We start from the raw sequence: 17,461 nt of genomic DNA, 5'->3' as shown, positions 1-17,461 counted from the left end.
TCAGCGTGCCATCAAAACAAGCTAGAAGCATGTAGTCTATGGAGCTGCTTTAAAGGTTCATTGTGCACATTTTCTCTAGATCTTAATGCAGCAACAACTTTCAAGGAGACAGTATAGAGGTACAGTGCGCTTTGATATTTTTGAGAGCAGTCTCTTCTTATCCTTGTCCCTCCTAATCCCTGCTCATCAGTTTTTGCTCCGTGTTTTGGCAGCCACTCAGGCCACGTGTCGGTGGGGCTTGTCAGTCCCCGTCAAGCTGTATGTAGTAAGCAAACTTTAAAATGTTCCACCACTGAATAAACCATGTTGTTCACCTCAGAAGACTTTAGCGATGGATAGATTTACAGTTCCCATTGCTCTACTCTTCTGAAATGCAGCTCTAATGGTTTCACTTTCGGATTTAGCTTTTATTACGTTTTAGCTTGACTCCTGTACAGACCCATAAAAAGTGGTGAATATTTGTAAAGTGGAGGAAAACTGATGCAACGTTTTAATTTTTTTTCTAAATTAAGGCCTGAACAATGTGGGAAGAGTGGCTGCACGATCTTTCCCAAAGGTTCATTTAAACTCGCACTACAGGAAAAACTTCCAGATCATTTGTGTAATGTAGCTTCACAATGTGTAACACATTTTATTTGCGATATTAATTCAAATATTACCTGCCATAAAAATTTATGAATAATAATTGTCATAATTTAGTTTGAAGATTAAAATTCAGTAGAAAGTTGTATATTGGACTTATTGAACTTTAAAGAACTTACGCTGTTAAGTTATTTAAAATAGAAAACAGAAAATGAGAATATAATTGAAGCCTAGAAGGTTGTAATTATAAGATAGGATTATTTATTTGTCTCCCATGGGAGAAATTTGTCTGGGAAGAGGGAACAAGGCTGCAGCAAAGACAGAACAATAGTTGTATATTGGACTTATTGGACTTTAAAGAACTTACGCTGTTAAGGTGCCCAAAGGAAGACCTTTAGTTTTAGAATACACACATCATTATGAAATTAACTAAAGGTGTTAGCAGACTGTACAAGACTATGTCCCATGAGTTCATAGGAAATACAAATTACTCCACCTTTTCTCGTGTTTGATTATTGTGCAGTTTTACCAAATGTGATTAAACTGATTTTATTTTTGCCATTCTTTTTAAATCATATACTATTTTTACACTTACAATAAAGCACAAAAAGAAAACAGAAATAAGTATTCATTTTAGTACATGTGCAAATGAGCTAACCAACCGGATCGTGGCTCTGGGACGCACCAGGCGAACAAATAATTCAATCCTCGATGAGTCTACACTTTGTAGAGTCATTGACCTGCTCCAATTCCTTTGGGGTATGCTTTGTACAAATGTGTACCACAAAAAACATTTCATACTCTTTTGTAAAGAGCGATATTTAAGTATTGTCAGGGATTATGCATCTCAAGAGCCATTTCCTCCAATCAGCTCCTTCAGACTAGCAGCAGCAGCAATTAGGAAACACCTGTGGGGCTGCGCATCTGTTGAGTTCATCATATGAGTTACTTCTCAGTCCAACACAGCTGAGAACAGCTGAAATCTGCATCATGAAGAGCACTGTTGTGATGATGGAGTGTCAAAAAGAGTAGGAACTTCTTAAAGAGACAGAGGCCAATTTCAATGCATCATATTACATATGTCAAATTTCTTCTACATGTCATGTTTGATACATAACGCATTTTTAGAACAACTAAAGGTATTACAATTACTTGATTATAATATAAAATGTCTCTGTGACTGGAAGATAAATGACACTCTCCCCCCTTACTTTTATATTCTGTTATTTTCACAGAGTAAGAAATTGCCTTATTTCAACTGTATTTGGGAGACTTCTACAGAATCTGGTCCCTGTGTGGTCAAGATCTTGACGGAGTGTCAGAAACCTCACACAAACAATTTTGTTGCCCTTCTTGAAAGTGTCATCCAAACTATTTTAAATAACTAACATTATAACAAAGTACTGAGCCTTCTGATAACAACAGATGTTGAAAATATGATCTATAGGGAAAAAGTAATTGCATTGACTCCGGTATTAATCTCTGCTAACCTTCATGACAAATCCTTATAAAAATTAAATCACACCTCCCTGGGCAGATGTGTCAGTATTAAGTTATAGCTTTAATTATTACAGCCTCTTTGGCTTCCCAAAATGTTTAACCTACTTAAGGAGTCACTTCTTATCCGAGTCTAGAGTATATCTGCTATGTGAGTGACTAATGTGAGCGTATGTGAAGAGAGCAGTTGAGCTTGATTTTATACAAACCAGCTTTGGTCCTTGTGGTTTGGCAAAGCAAAAACAGAAGCTGGAAACATGGCTGAGGGCAAAGTAATGTTGATTCAGGGAGCCATCTGATACATTGTTAATGTAAAAAATACTGCTTAATGCAGCTTTAATGATGCTGACTGCCACAATAACAGACTCCATTTTTCACTTATATCCAGAAATGAACAAGCTGTTGAACCAACATGTTGGAGTGTTTCTTCCTCATTTACCTTCTGTTTGTTATTATTATTATTATTTTTTTTTACATTCCCTTCTTTTTTCTTTAACACAGCAACCCCTTAGAAAGGTACCCTTCCTTACCCTGAGACACAGCATTTTCCTCCGCAACCTTATCAATTAAAAAACAGGAAATAATGTATACCCCCTGCAGTTATTTACCGTTTTGTAACTCCGTGCCATTTATCAATACAAGCCTCTTGCAGCTTGTATTTACATAAACCTGTGACTGCATTGCTTTTATCATTTAATTGGTCTCCAGTGAGGGAGACACCTTAACATGCAAAGAAATACTGAAACTGTGAAGTAAAACCGAATGCACGAGCAGAGGAGATATTGAATTCACAAGTGGCTGACAACTGCGGTACTCTGGTTTTCGAGAGCGTTCAAATCTCTCCAGGCCCAGTGTGTTTCTGTTACAGACAACTCCACAGCCTTCGGGCAACGGACTTCAGAAAACAGCAGTTACAAAAACAAATACTTGCAGAATAAATCAGCCTTAAGCTGCCAACAGCCAATTACATCATAAAAGACTATTTGAGCAAACTATGCATGTTTTCCCCGTCAATTTGTACAAAGACTTTAAAACTGTTGCTGTTTCAAAACTCTAATGATTCAGTTTCTACATTTTAAACATTTTGCAGTGAGGACATGCCACAACCACAACCAAGTTTTCTTGGTTTTTGTATTGAGCCATAAGAGACTTTGTCATTATTTATTCTATATTTTCTGAGTCTGTGTATCAAAATCAAAGTAATAAATAGATGCATTAATAGTAGAGTAAAATATTTTTCTGCTTTAAGAAAAAGCAATATGATTGGGAAAAACATAACTACAAATTGTCATGCACTGAAATAAAAATACTTTGGTATTTTAACTTGCACCCCAATGTGCCAAAGAGTGAAAATCTTACAACAAGCCGACAACTTCTACTTTCACTTTGAAAGACATTGTAAATCTATTTTTTATACTTCCCAACATCTAAAGCGTTAGGAAAAACAGCATATCTTGTTCCTTGGACATCACAAATCAGTTATTTTAAATCACATTTATTTTCTGCTCCTTATTTTCACCAGAAAGTGCCTAATAGCAATTTTTCCCACACCTGTAGTGACCTTTGACCTGTTCTCCAAGAAATGATAGTGACTGTATCTTCGAGGTTAGATGACTTTGTTGTTTACTCTCGAAGGAGAGCTCCATTCATCATGCTGTAAGTAGGAGGTGCAAGTGGGAGTAGCTCGATGATATGGTCTGCTGCACTGCAGGGAAGCGTGGTACGTGTGTACACTCTCAATCTAAAATATATTGATAATAAATTAATCAAAAACTTGAAGGAATTAATTCATAAATATTCAAAACAGGTAACAGACGTAACAGAGCGCCGTCTAACCTCTAACGCTGTAGTAGTACACACTCAGCAGAAGTGAGACGTGTTGTAATGTTTGCATTATAATACTGTCGTTGGGCCAGTTGTAGAGGTCGGCGCTTTTGCATAATGTGGAATAAAACTCTACAGGTGCACCTGCAGAGTCAGAAACTAGCTGCAGGTGACCCGAATGGTGTTGCTCGCATTTTCACTAAAACTATGTGAACAGAAGACATTACATCAGCTCTAAAATCTTTACGCTGGCTCCATGTAACTCTGAGAACAGACTTAAAACACTTTTTTTTAGATTAGAAATCACTCAATGACTTAGCACAGCAATACATTACAGATCTGTTGTTGTTGCGTCAGCCTTCCTGGCCACTCACGTCCTGTGGTTCACATCTACTCTGCATCCCCAGAGCAAGAACCAAACATGGAGAAGAAGCATTCAGTTTTTATGCTCCTCTAATCTGGAAGAAACTTAAAAAAAAACAAAAAAAAACTGCAGAACTGCTGAAACACTGAGTTCCTTTAAAGTAAAGGTGACACTTGATTTGCTCAAAAGCTGCATTTGATTAATAATAACTGGAACATCGCTCATATAACTTAGCTTTTGACTTTTCATAAAATTTCTTTATATTACCACCACCAATTATTTCTGTTTCTAATTAGGTCATAGCTCTGTTTTGCTTGTTGTTTTCAAATACACTTGCTTTGCCTTGACAAAAGACTTTCACTTGTTATTGTTACAAAACAGAGTTCTGCAAAGTACTGAAAGCCATGTATCCTTTTTTTTTATTTGCAAGGCCCTATATAATATTTCCTTAAGCACAATAATAGTATTAGTCACGGTTGTACTGCACTGTTTATTGCTTTTAAGCTTATTTAGTCGTCTGCGTCATGCTCCAGTGAATCCAGCTAGCATTCAGTAACAAGTTACTGCCTCAAGTCAAGAAAAATCTAAACTTTTGTTACATATGAGAAGACCTCTAGTATCACTGCTGATGTAGCAGCATAAGCTCCTTTAGTGCAATTATCCAGAAGAGAAACACAGCTAAGCATTTGAGGCCTGAGCTACTTGTAGGGTAAAAGACAGCACATCAATTTAGTCGGCAGCAAAAGGTCAGACTGGAAGGTGTCACAGCTAAACGGAAACGCTGGGCCAGGTGTAACTTCTACGAAGACATAAAGAATAACTTGAGCTGATTTTCCACTGTGGGCTCCAGGTTAATTATTCCTTCATTTCATACCCATGTTTTGTCATTTTGTCTCTTGCTCCCACCAATTCATACAGAAATATTTAGTATATCTATATTTCTGTTTCTAATTAGGTATTTTGATGAATGATTCTGATGCCATGTAGACCAGGTGACACCCAATCAAGCAAATAAACTATGCATAGGTCATAAACAGTCACAATAAATCTTTGTTGGTCAAACATCCTCAATGCAGACTTAATCAATGTACCTCCACTGATAAGTACAATGCAGGAACATCTGCTCAAAATCCCCGATGTCCATTTCTAACCTCGGTTGTCCCAATTCTCCTCTTGAAGGATTATATTTCACTTGGTCTTGGTAACACCATCTCAGACCACACATTTGGCCCTAACTTTTTTTTTTTACTTCTCCCACATTTTCCCATCTTTGCTGGTCTCCTTTTCTTTTCATCTTCTCCACTTATTTTTCTTCTCCCTACAGGAGCTTGAGATTAGCTATCAGTATTAGAGTAGAAAAGGCAGGAAAGAGGCTGTAAAAATGAGTCCTCCAATGGGAAATACCAAGAGCTGTATTAAGATCTCCTCATCTCCCTGTCTTTTAAACCGCTCTTATTCTCCAGCTAATTGTTTTGAAGCCAGCCTGTGCATCCCCAGTGAGATCAGGGACTGCTCATTGAATAAGCCTGTAGTTACAAAAATATCTCTTTTTATCAATCGTTGGGAGAGAAATATGCCTCTCCACCCTCCCCGCCCCTGCCTCCCTCAATCTGTTACAGTCCTTCTGCACTTTTTTCTCGATTTTCTGCCTCATCAAGGCTTTGCCGCTTAATTCATTTCGCTAAGCAACGAGAGAAAAAAAAAAGGACAAAGATTGTGAGGATTCACATCGTGTCACAAAGCTTAATCCACAGAGCCACAGGGATTTCTCCTCGTGCCGCAGTATCAAGATATGCTTACTCAGAGCATGGAGAGGTGAAGACCCGACATGGCGGATACTTTTCCGTTCTTTCAGCCCGTTTGTCGTCTGAACCTAAATTATTGAGGAGAAAACACAGCTTGTGAGGCGGCCGCTAAAAGAAGTGTTCGTCGAGGTAAAGCCTGAGCACACTGGAAGCAATTTACTGAAACATGCCATTTATAGCTGCTAATCTCAGGCTTGTATGTCACACTGCAGGAATCAGATTTAAAGTGTCATCACCGCAGCACACTTTACCAGAGATTTTCATTACCTGTTTTTGATGCTGTAATCTCCACTCCTAGCTGTGTCTAATATCTACATTTCATTTGTTTGTTTCTTTCTGCAACGTTTAGAAAGTAGAAATTAGAGTAGGTTCGACGTTGCTCCCGGTGTAAGTGACAGCCCTTTCTGTGAAAATACATCCATAGGCTGAATCTAATTCTCAAGAACACAGGTGTAAAGTCTCTTTTTGATTTTTTTTGTTCTTACCAAAAAAAGGTCAGCCTGAGAAACAGCTAAATACATAGCTGCTAGGCACTTTGTAAAGAAAAAAATTACCACATTGATATCTTTAATGGGAAATTTAACGTATCTCCAACAATCTTCATCCTGATTCCTAAATGCTCTCCCATCGCTGTAGGCACAAATGTGGTTTGTGGGATTTATGGCACAATAAAAAAGCTTAAATATTGTCTCACGATTCCTGATATAAAATTCCAATGAGTATATCTGAGCCCAAGGACAGGAAGCTAATTTATTTCAGCTTAACTTTTAAATTAGAGTTGGAGACCTTGCTGGCGAAACTTCTTAAAACAGCCAACAACCTTGGGTGGTCAACACAGATAATTAGAGTCAAACAAAGGTGAAATGTGTTTACATTTGTTAAAAGAGGTAGCTGCTCGGGAAATTTGAAAGGAGAAAGGAAGTGAATTGTTGCTTTTTTCCTCATGAATCAGTGCCAGCGCCGAGCCAACAACCTTGACAAGTTTGCGTATTTATAAGTCAAAGTCAGCGTCTGGGATGTGACTATAAGCCAAGGAGTCGTTGGAGTTAAGCGTTGCCATCCGTTCATGTGTAAGTCAAATTAAGCCAAGTTAGTTTGACTGATATGGATATTACTGTGCTGGATATTAGCATAGAAGCAAGGTTTCTTCCATATTCATGCTGATTATTTTGGTCTCTCACACACAAAGCAAGATAAAATACTGCCTGCTGAACAGTTAGGCACCAATCATCGGCTTTGATGTGAAGCCTGGCATGCAGAGCGGGTGAGAGGAGCGAGAAGGCAAGGAAGGAGGGCTAGTGTTTGTCGGAAAAAGAGGAGCAGAACAGAATACTGCAGATGAAGGGAACAAGAGAGAAACTCTGGAAAGCGAGAACGGCTCGGTCACAGAGTGGGACGACAAGAGGGAGAATGAAAAAGAGCTCAAGTTCCGGTCAGGATGCAATGTCCTTTTTGTGCGCGGGGACATCATCCAAGAGGTATCTGGAGAGGCCAAGAAGACTTTCCCGTTTGTTTTGCCGTTTCATCACGGTCGCTCGGGCTGTGGGAACCACCCTCATTTGGGCGAGGACGCTGCTAATTAGATGCCATGTTGCTGCAAATCTCAGCGGAGTCAACACCTCTGCATGGCACGATTACGCTCTGTTTCTGTCTCACAAACAGAAACCTTTTGACCATTGTTTAAACAAGCAAATTAACAATTGCATTGTACATAAATAGCGCTTGTTCTTATTCAAAAATTTCCCCAGAATTGTACTTTTATGAATTTTGATTGACTTCTTGCTTTACATTGTCGCATTACAGAATTTTCCGTCTTCTACGATGAAGTACTATACTAGTTAAACAGCTGAAATCTTATTTCACTTTGAATTTGCTTTTAACTGTGGTTAATGGTCAGACATGCGACTTTTGAGGATAATTCATTTCATTTGCACAGACCTGGATAATACATAATGTTTTTTCTGTCTTTGTTTCAAAACCATAAATGTCATATTAATTAAAAAAAAAAAGAATCCTAACACCATCGAGAAAATTACATGGCCAGGTGTACACTGTAAAAAAACAAAAAAAACGTCTCTAATTTATGGTGAAACACCGGCAGCTGTGGTTGCCAAAATGTTACTACATAAATGTGGTACACTGTTTTTATATTTCAGTGTACATAACATTATCCCTCTCCAGGACTGTTGGACAACTTATTCTTAAAGCACGGACCTTCAAGTAAAGCCGTGTGAGCCTATGCTACACCAGGAAGGCTTTCCATAAGCTGCCAAGGATTTACTCCTTTACAGCTTCAGATCACTGAGGTTAGCGTAGTTTGCTTGGAGTTCAACATTCAATCAGAAAGGTATCTACCGAGGAGAAACTCTAGTCATGGGACACCCATTGGGAAACTAACCAATTTAAATTAACTCTACACACTCTGCCAAGGCCAAAGGCTGTTAATGGCTACAAAAAACGGATTGCTGAGTTTTACATATATGCACGTAGCCTAATGCATTAAGTATGGAGTTAGCCCATACTTTAGATCACAGCTCATCTTGGAGGTAATGATGAGCTGTTTGTGCCCATGCAGCATTTTGAACCAAAGGACTCTGACCATTTTAAATGACCTGTTTTAGCACCTTCTTTTTGTTTAAAGTTATACATTAACTAGTAATTAAATGTGGGCCTGGATTAAGATTAGGGGCTAAAATACTTCTACATTGTTGGAAAAAAAAACCCCTGCAAAAATCACTGCTGCTGCTTTAAAAGTAATAATTCATAAATGCGAACGTGCATATTGTTTTCCAACGTGTCGATTTCTCAAAAACACCCAAACAGACTTGTAAACATTGTGTTTTCTTCCCAGATTTTTTTTTCTCCTGTGTTTTGCAATTTGTTGTTCTTCTGGTGTTGCATCTGTTTTGCTCCATCACCTCCATCTGAAGAACACACCGATCCTCCTCCTGCTCAAATGCAAATTCCTTCCTTCTTTCCGTTCTCAGCTGCTCTGATGAAGACGTTGTTGTCAGTCTGCATCTAGGAAGTCAATCTTCAGCGCAGACATCGGGAATCAGCTGTGGTAATTCACATTCTAATTTTAGTTTGTTGCTACCTATGCCTTCTTTTCTGTGTTTTTGACTTTTTTTTTTTTGCTGTAACCTTTATCTCTCCATTTAAATTACTTTTGCAGAAGAGTGGTTTATTTATAGGGCCAATTAAATTGAAAGGAGACACAGTGGGTTTTGGAGGGAAACATCTAAAAAAGTTGAATAATTCTACATTTTCTCATCTCACAGAAAATTAAAATCTTTTGTGTTTGTGAGATTTTATTTGGATCCTAGAAGTAAAAAATAAAATATACATTTAAATGGAATTAAATAATGCAGAGTAAAGGGCAGATACAAAGCAGGGACAACCTGAGTGAAGGAGGCAGTTTTTCTTTTTTTTTCGTAGTTTTGTTAGCAACTCTTCTCTCCAGAGGGAAACTGGCAACATCTGCTGCAGGAAAAGGATGAGGAGGAAAAATGAGATTACCAGGAAAAAGATGAACATAGAAAATACTAACTTACAGCTTTCACAAAAAGGTTAGATTTGTTTAACTCTGTAGACTTTTATGCTGACGGAGTGAAAATATGGCAGAGGTTAAGTCAAGTGATAGTAGACTTTAATGAAGAACAATTCTTGTTAATCAAAAATCTCAGTTTGTGGCCTTTGAATTAAAAATAATAGTTAATTCTGGGCATTTACATTCTGGTAACGTCTCAACTCAAACAAACCGAATAAGTAATCCAAATGGATACTTCCTAGTATGAGATGTTGATCATGAAACTGTAGATCCAGCATGAAAAACTAATCGAAGAAATCAATTTACACATATTGTTACAAGTTTCAACGACAGGCGAATAATGTGGAAACAGCTTCAAGTTTATTTTTCCAATGGTTTTCTTAAAAACTACTGTAGACATGAGATATATTTGTGACATGCTCAGACGTTTTTTTTTAATGTCCACTATTTTTCACCTAATTTACCTTTTGCTATACATTAATGTTACCAGGCATCAAAAGCAAAAGACAAGTAGGCCTTGGTTTTAAGGTTCAGACAAATTGCAGGAGTTGCAAATTGAGTGCAAAAGTAAAAAAACACACAAAAAAAACAAAAAAAAAAGTTGTCACAAATGCCATGCGACTATTAGAGACAGAGGAGGTTTCTTTAAACATCTGAGGTTTAAGCAAGAAAACAAGCAAATAACTACTTAAACTAAAAAAGTATTCTGTCAAGTCAGTCTTTACATAGAAATCTTGTTGATTTTATATACTTTATGCTTTTTTTCTTTGCAAATTTGATGGTGCTTGCACACTTTTGGTCTGTCGTTTATGAGTCCTCAGGAGCAACCTGTGTTAATAGGATTAAGCATCTTTATAATCTAGGAAATTATTGAAAAGTTAAATCACTTTGGCAGTCATCTTTTGAAATTAAAGTAATTTTTGCTTTTAATTTTAAAATCAAGTCTCTGGAGGGATTGCCTGTTTTGTCTCTGAGGGGGTAATATTCCTCCCACTTCAATATTTAACCCAGCACTGGGTTAGTGAAGTAACCCAAGTTGGTTTCGAAAAAAAAAAGAAAACACTCAGAAAAGCCAAAGTCAACAGCGTCTTTATTTGCCAAATAATCACAAATGTCCTTATTGGAGAAGTGAGGAACGACTTTTCTCAAATTCGACACATTGAACTACTTCTGCATGCACAGCCCAAAATTTGGCATTGGAAATCAGGTGGCAGTGCTGCTAAATGCCAGCAGAGCATCAAGGCTGCTTAGGGACAGAGCTGAAGAGAAACCCGTGCCCTCAAAGCCAACAGTCACCTCCGAGCCAGGCCCTGACAAGATGACTGATGCTGGCTGGCAGCTGGCTACATACTCCTACTGTTAGAGACACATAAAGATAGAAAGAGACAGTGGGGAGAGATGAATGATTCAGGTCAGTGTCAGTCCAGGATTGATTTGGATCCGAACCAAAACCACTGATGGCACAGATAGACAGCAAGATGAATGGAACGCCTGAGAAGGAATGACTAATAGATTTTCGACACGGGATGTCAGGCTGCCTGTTGGCTTCTGCTGGGCGGCGGGGTCGTTGGACGGGAAGCGAGGGCACACGGCATGAGACTCATCCTACAGTGCTAGCCCCCCACACAGACATTCACCTGATGAGCGTCATAGCAGTAAAAGACAGCGTGATAATTATGGTTTTAGAGACATGGTATGTGGGGGGAAAATATGGTCATGTGCACTCAGACGCCTAATGCTTTAAGTACAAGGTAGTTGCCTGATCCCATTGCACCACAGAGTATCCCTGCCATTGTCTGACTATTGTCTATTCTGCATTGTTCTCAGCTGTGGCCAAATGCCCAGGGCCACTGAACACAGTGCTGGACACAATGGACAGGCACCGAGAGAAGCTGGGTCTTGGCAAGAAGAGGCGACACACAATCACTGCACGCAAATGCACATAGTACACTACCGCACACACACACACACACACACGCACACACACACACACACACACATGCATGGTCACATACAGACACACACATGGGCATTTTGGTGGGCAGAAGCACACATTCACAGCTGCTCAAAGGCACAAAGCTGGCATAACAATGGCAGGCAGAGACGGCCAAACTTGCACACCAGCCCCTGTGGGAATGGAACAGATTCACACACACTCACATTTCACACAAACACAGAGATAACATGGGTCCACGTCCTAGAGGCGTACAGGAACTGTCCATGGTTAGAGGGTCATGAAATACAGAGGCAAACAAGACAGGAAGACCAAGTGTATGTTAGGAAGGAAAAAAAAAGAGGTTATGTTGTGACTTATGGAATAAAATTCTTCATGTTTAACAGCTTGAGCTCATAGAGTGTCTGAATAGACAAACTGTATTTTGAAAGATGGTAAAGTTGTGTTTTTATAGAAGATGTCTCCACTGTGTCTGATTGGTGTAGATAAAAGCAATCCAGACATTTTGTTCATTGCTGGTTTTAGTTTTCACTGGTGGTTCTCATATTCTAGGTTTAGTGCATTAAACTTTTATTTCAAGATCATTAAGAACAGAAAAGAGGCATCCCATCCTGATGGAGTTCAGCAGTGCATTTTACACCCACTGTACAAAATACAACACATATACTGTATACTTCAAGTTCGTGACTTCACTTCAATCATTAAATGTGCTCTGAAATGGCACACAGTACCATTTCATAGCACAATCAAATAACTATGTTACTTCATCTGTGATATATATATATCACAGATGATTCAAACGAAATTTAACTTTGCAATTTAACACCTTGAAATTGGGTGTCTGTCTCTTTAAAAACTTCTGCTTTTTCTGAATCTCCATCTTCAGAAAGTCATCACAACATGGCTCCTCTATATTAACCCTTTAGCAACGTTTTTGCCAGCGTTTCACTGAGAAGTCGCTCATCTGATGAGCTCAGCAGGTCCACCAGGTGTTTGCTAATTGCTGCTGCCTCGTCAGACCCAGCAGAGTAAGGGAGGAGGGCTTCTCTGTGAGGTGGAAGCTCAGAAGTTTCCAAACTGCAGCTCGGAGAAGGAGCTGCGCCTCATAGGCGGCGCTTTGTCCATCCAGGAGTTTTGTGCAGCTCAATGGCTGCAACAGGAGATTAAAGGATTTCTAAAACCCGCAGGAACGAATCGAGGCAACACTCCATGTATGTTTTTAATGAGGGAATAACATGACGCGATGTAAAGAAGACTAGAAAGAAGACACTGTACTTGTATCACCAAAATGTGCCTTTGAAAGAGAAATTGAAGTACATTGCAGGTCGGGCATGTCATTCATGTCAACATTTTTTTTAACAGTACAGACGAGCCTCATCACAATATCACTATGCTCTGTAAATATATGTCAAGTTTCCTACCTTTGTTAAAAATTAAATGCTGTGAACATTTCTATGTAATTTCTGGGTAACACTTTATTTGAAGGGGGTTGAATAAGACTGACATGACACTGTCATAAACATGACATAACACCTGTCATGAACATGAATAAGCCTTCATGAATATTTATGACATAAAGCGTCATTCGGTAAATTATGACACTTTTAATACAAAGTTGACATTATTCAAAATGTCTTTGTTATGACAACATTAACCAAGAAATCATTACTGTTTAAACTTTACCTTTAATAACATAAAGTTACCTCATTTTTAAAGTGCAATCAGTAATACTTTTATTAAAAACATTATATCAGTAATGGTTTCTTGGTTAATGTCAAGTTGTCATAACAAAGACATTTTGAATAATGTCAACTTTGTATTAAAAGTGTCATAATTTACCGAATGACGCTTTATGACAACAGTCATAAATATTCATGAAGGCTTATTCATGTTCATGACAGGTGTTATGTCATGTTTATGACAGTGTCATGTCAAGTCTTATTCACCCGCCTTAAAATAAAGTGTTACCAATTTCTGTAATGGAGCTTAAAAGAGATTTGAAGCACATTTATTTATAGATCATATACATATGACATAATCCCTTTGAGAGTCATTTCATGCAGAAATTGCGTTTCGTTAGGCAGGAAATGGGCATTAATCACTTTTTGGCTGAAATAAATAATTATATTTTTTGCATTTTTCAAGCAGTTTTTCAGTATGACACTTATTCAATTCAACTATATTTGTAACATATGATCCTTTTGAATGAAACAATGTCATGTGGGTAAACGTGACAAACCTTTGTTGTGACCTTAGGTTGAAAATATACATGCTATTGGCGTTCACATAATTTGTCTAAAAGAACTAAACGACAGAAAAAGTCAAACCTCTCGACAAGACACTGAGTCAGGCTGAGTTCTCTCCCGCGATGCGCTCCTCCATGGGAGAGCGCCCGATCTCAAACAATCACTTTTTGGCAGACCGTCACTTTTTGGCACAACACCTGGTTTGTTCCTGCTGTCAGCACCTGAAGCAGCCTGGGTGGCAGTTCTCACAAGGCTAGTGACAGAATTCAGTTTGGAGAGGCACAGAAATGTTTTGTTTTTTTGTAAATTACTTTATTATAATACAAGAAATTTACCGGAAAATAGTGATACAGGAGGACGACGGGAAAGAGGGGTAAAATACGGTGGTTTCCCAGCCAGAATGGGAGTCTTGTCAAGTATGACTGTAAATTTATATCTGTTTGGAGAACTGAAGGCAGTTTTCTGCTACACAAAAAAAAAAAAAAAAAACTAAGACGCTGCAAGACAACAAGCTTGAGGCGAGGCTTTTAAACTTGCTGTCTTGGCAGAAGCTCGTGTTAAAATGTGTCAGTTCTGAATTTGAGTTTTTGCGTTTATTTACAGCACACCTCCAGCCAGCTGACTCAGAAACAAACTCTCCACCTCCCCCCGGACGTTTGATCGTATGTTTGCAGTATATTTCCTTATTGATCTAAAAAGTAGCTCACAAAGTGAGGTTCTGCAGTATCATTGTGAAATCATCTTTTATCTGCCTCTGTCCCTACTCCTCCTCACAGTTTGCTGCTGAATCTGTCCATCTGTCTTTTTCTTCTTCTTCTTCTCCTCCTTCTTCTTCTCCTCTTTCTCTGCCTGTCTGCCTGTTAGCGACAGCAGCTGTGCAGGGATACATCTAGCAGGAAATTCTCCATCTTGACTGGCTGTCTTGCGCCTGACAGCAGAGAAGCTGAGAGCTGAAGAATCAGGAAACGGCTTTTATCTTGTCTGTCTCCTGCCTTTTGCTCCCAACTCCCAACTCGGCTTCTGAGTGGAGAACAGTGTGTCTCACTGTGTGTTTGTGTGATTGAATTGGCTGGGCAGAGTCATAAAAGCAAGACTAGTGAGGAAATGATATTACAAAGAGAAATGAAGAAACAGAAAGCGAGACAGAAAGCGGATGCTTCAGTCTTTCTAAGAAGATCTCACTCCGTCTTCCTTTCCTTCTCTGTTTTTGTCTGGCTGTTTTGTTGTATTCAGACAAACCCGCAGCACTCTGGTGGTGAAACAGCCGTGTAGACACAACACAACAGATGAAGAGTGTCAGCTGGTGGTTAGAGGCTCACGCATGCTGCTTATCTCGTTCTTTCCTTTCCCCAACTGGATCTTAACTCTCAGCTTCCTTCCAGTATTTTGTCCTCTTTGTTTTTTCTTCCCACCAACCTGTCTGCTGAAATCAACCACAGATCAATCATCACCCAAACACTTGATCAGCAGCACCGAATGGCCTGGCAGGATGCATTGATCGTATGTGTACAGCATTATATGTTTGAGCTGTTGTCAAAGAGCCACTCACAAGGAGAGATCCTCATCTCAAATAGTTTTGAAAACACTTTATTTGGGTATATATATATAAAACTCAGATTGATTATCCAAAGGTTAATTTATTACAGTATTTTTTAAAAACTGATACATATTTTATAAAATTTGAAAACGTAACGTATGCAGGGATTGATTTCTGTTCATCCAGGTGATCATGGCATACATCTAATTCTGAAAACCCAAACCTGAGTTTCTCAGAGTTTAGAACATATCACATATATTTTTTTGACTTTTGGAAAGTTTTGACTCCACTGGCCTGACACTATCACTTAAGAGTTGTCCAGCAGACAGTGACTGACATTGAGGAGAAACCAAAAGAACTCATTGTGAAAGAAGTTGACTGTTTATTCCAGTGAATGTTGAGGGGGAGGAAAAACTTCAACATCTTGAGAAGATGTTGAAGTTTCGGGGAGTCTGGTAAGATGTTTACCGGAATCAAAAGCCACCACTCAGAGATGTATCCAGGATGGAGAGTAAAACCGTGAAGCCACTTCTGAACTGGAGAGAACAGCAGGAGCATCTTGGTCCATCTTGCTTTGTGCAGTTCAGAGTCAGTGCAGCCAAATTTTAGGGGAGATGCTGATTTCATTTTCATATTCTATGGAAGTAATTTGGATTTTTTAGCCAGATGCTCCTTAGAATATTTACTGTTCAATGTTTACTTGATTTGTGGTTAATTATATGGATTCATCTGAGTCCCAAACCTATAGTGACCATTTAATTGTTTCTCATCTGTTTTTATATATATATATATATATATATATATATATATATATATATATATATATATATATATATATATATATATATATATATATATATATATATATATATATATATATATGTATTTATTTATTGATAATCTGTAGCTTTTCAGTACTTAATCTATTTCTTGGTTCTATTGGTCTTCCAGTAGCTAAGACTGGTTATAGTCGGTCAAATAAAACAACAATAAAACAAATAACTTGAAAAAACATGAAAAACATGTTTAAATCTAAAATTTACCAGTTTTGAATGTACATTTTCCTCTACTAAAAGTTTTTTTTTTTTTTTGGGTGAATTATTCTTGGATTCTTGGTTGAAAGAAGTGAAACAGTTGCCTTTCAACATGCCTTTGTACCATCTGATGCCTCATCTGTGCCAGTCTGGAGACGCTGAGTCATGTTGAGACGGGTAAGTAAGATGGTTCGAAGCAAAACAACTCGGAGGGAAAAAAGGCTCCACAGCCAAAGGTTATTTTGGACTGGGCTTAAGCTCAAGAATTCACAGGGTCTGGTGCACAACTGTTTCCACTGATTTATTCAGAGTGAATACGTGGTGAGCCAAGTGATGCTGGAAGCAAAACATGTAGGGAACATTTCAGATGCTGCGTGCCTCCCCGCTCTGGGCTGCTTGACCGCAGTTAGAATTACCCCTGAGTTTTCTGAGGTTCTGTACCAGGAATTTGCATATGCAATTTGCAAGAAGTGTGGGGAGAAAGTCAAATCAAGTTAAAGGAGGAAAAAATATTTGGGAATGAGTGACAGGAGATATAAGCCTGAACATTTCTGGCGCCTTTGTGATTTTGTTTATCCATCCAGCAAGGAACGGTAAACAAAGAAACTCTACTATTTAAATTGTAACCTTTTTTTTTTCTTTTTAAGTAAAGAAAGAGAAATTGAAGAGAAAACTGATTATTTAAATCAGATCACACCACAACACAAAGTATGAAAAAACCCAAAGGTAGTTAGTTAGGTGTTGTAAGATCACTCTGCATTGTGGTGAAAATGAGGCACAGTTTTCTCGGGGAGAATATGCTGTAGTCTACACTCAACACCACTGTCACTTAATGCCTTTACTTGAATTTGGTAGTTCAGAACAGTATAGGGAGACATGCAGTATTACAGATTTGCAGCAACAGATTTCACCTGTGCACAACTTAGCAGTATGACCTTGATGCAGTCATTATACAATAAACACAGCAATTATTAAACACCTTGCTAGATTGGAGAATCAAAACCTGTGTATAATGAAAAAGATGTCAAAAAAACACCATCTTAGTCTTTCAGTTTTCACAGCAGAGCA

The sequence above is a fragment of the Poecilia mexicana genome, unplaced genomic scaffold, assembly GCF_051168715.1.
Source record: "Poecilia mexicana isolate PSO_F unplaced genomic scaffold, ASM5116871v1 scaffold_16, whole genome shotgun sequence".
In the NCBI taxonomy this organism is placed as follows: Eukaryota; Metazoa; Chordata; class Actinopteri; order Cyprinodontiformes; family Poeciliidae; genus Poecilia; species Poecilia mexicana.
The sequence above is the reverse complement of the archived record's forward strand: the minus strand, read 5'-3'. Positions refer to the sequence as shown.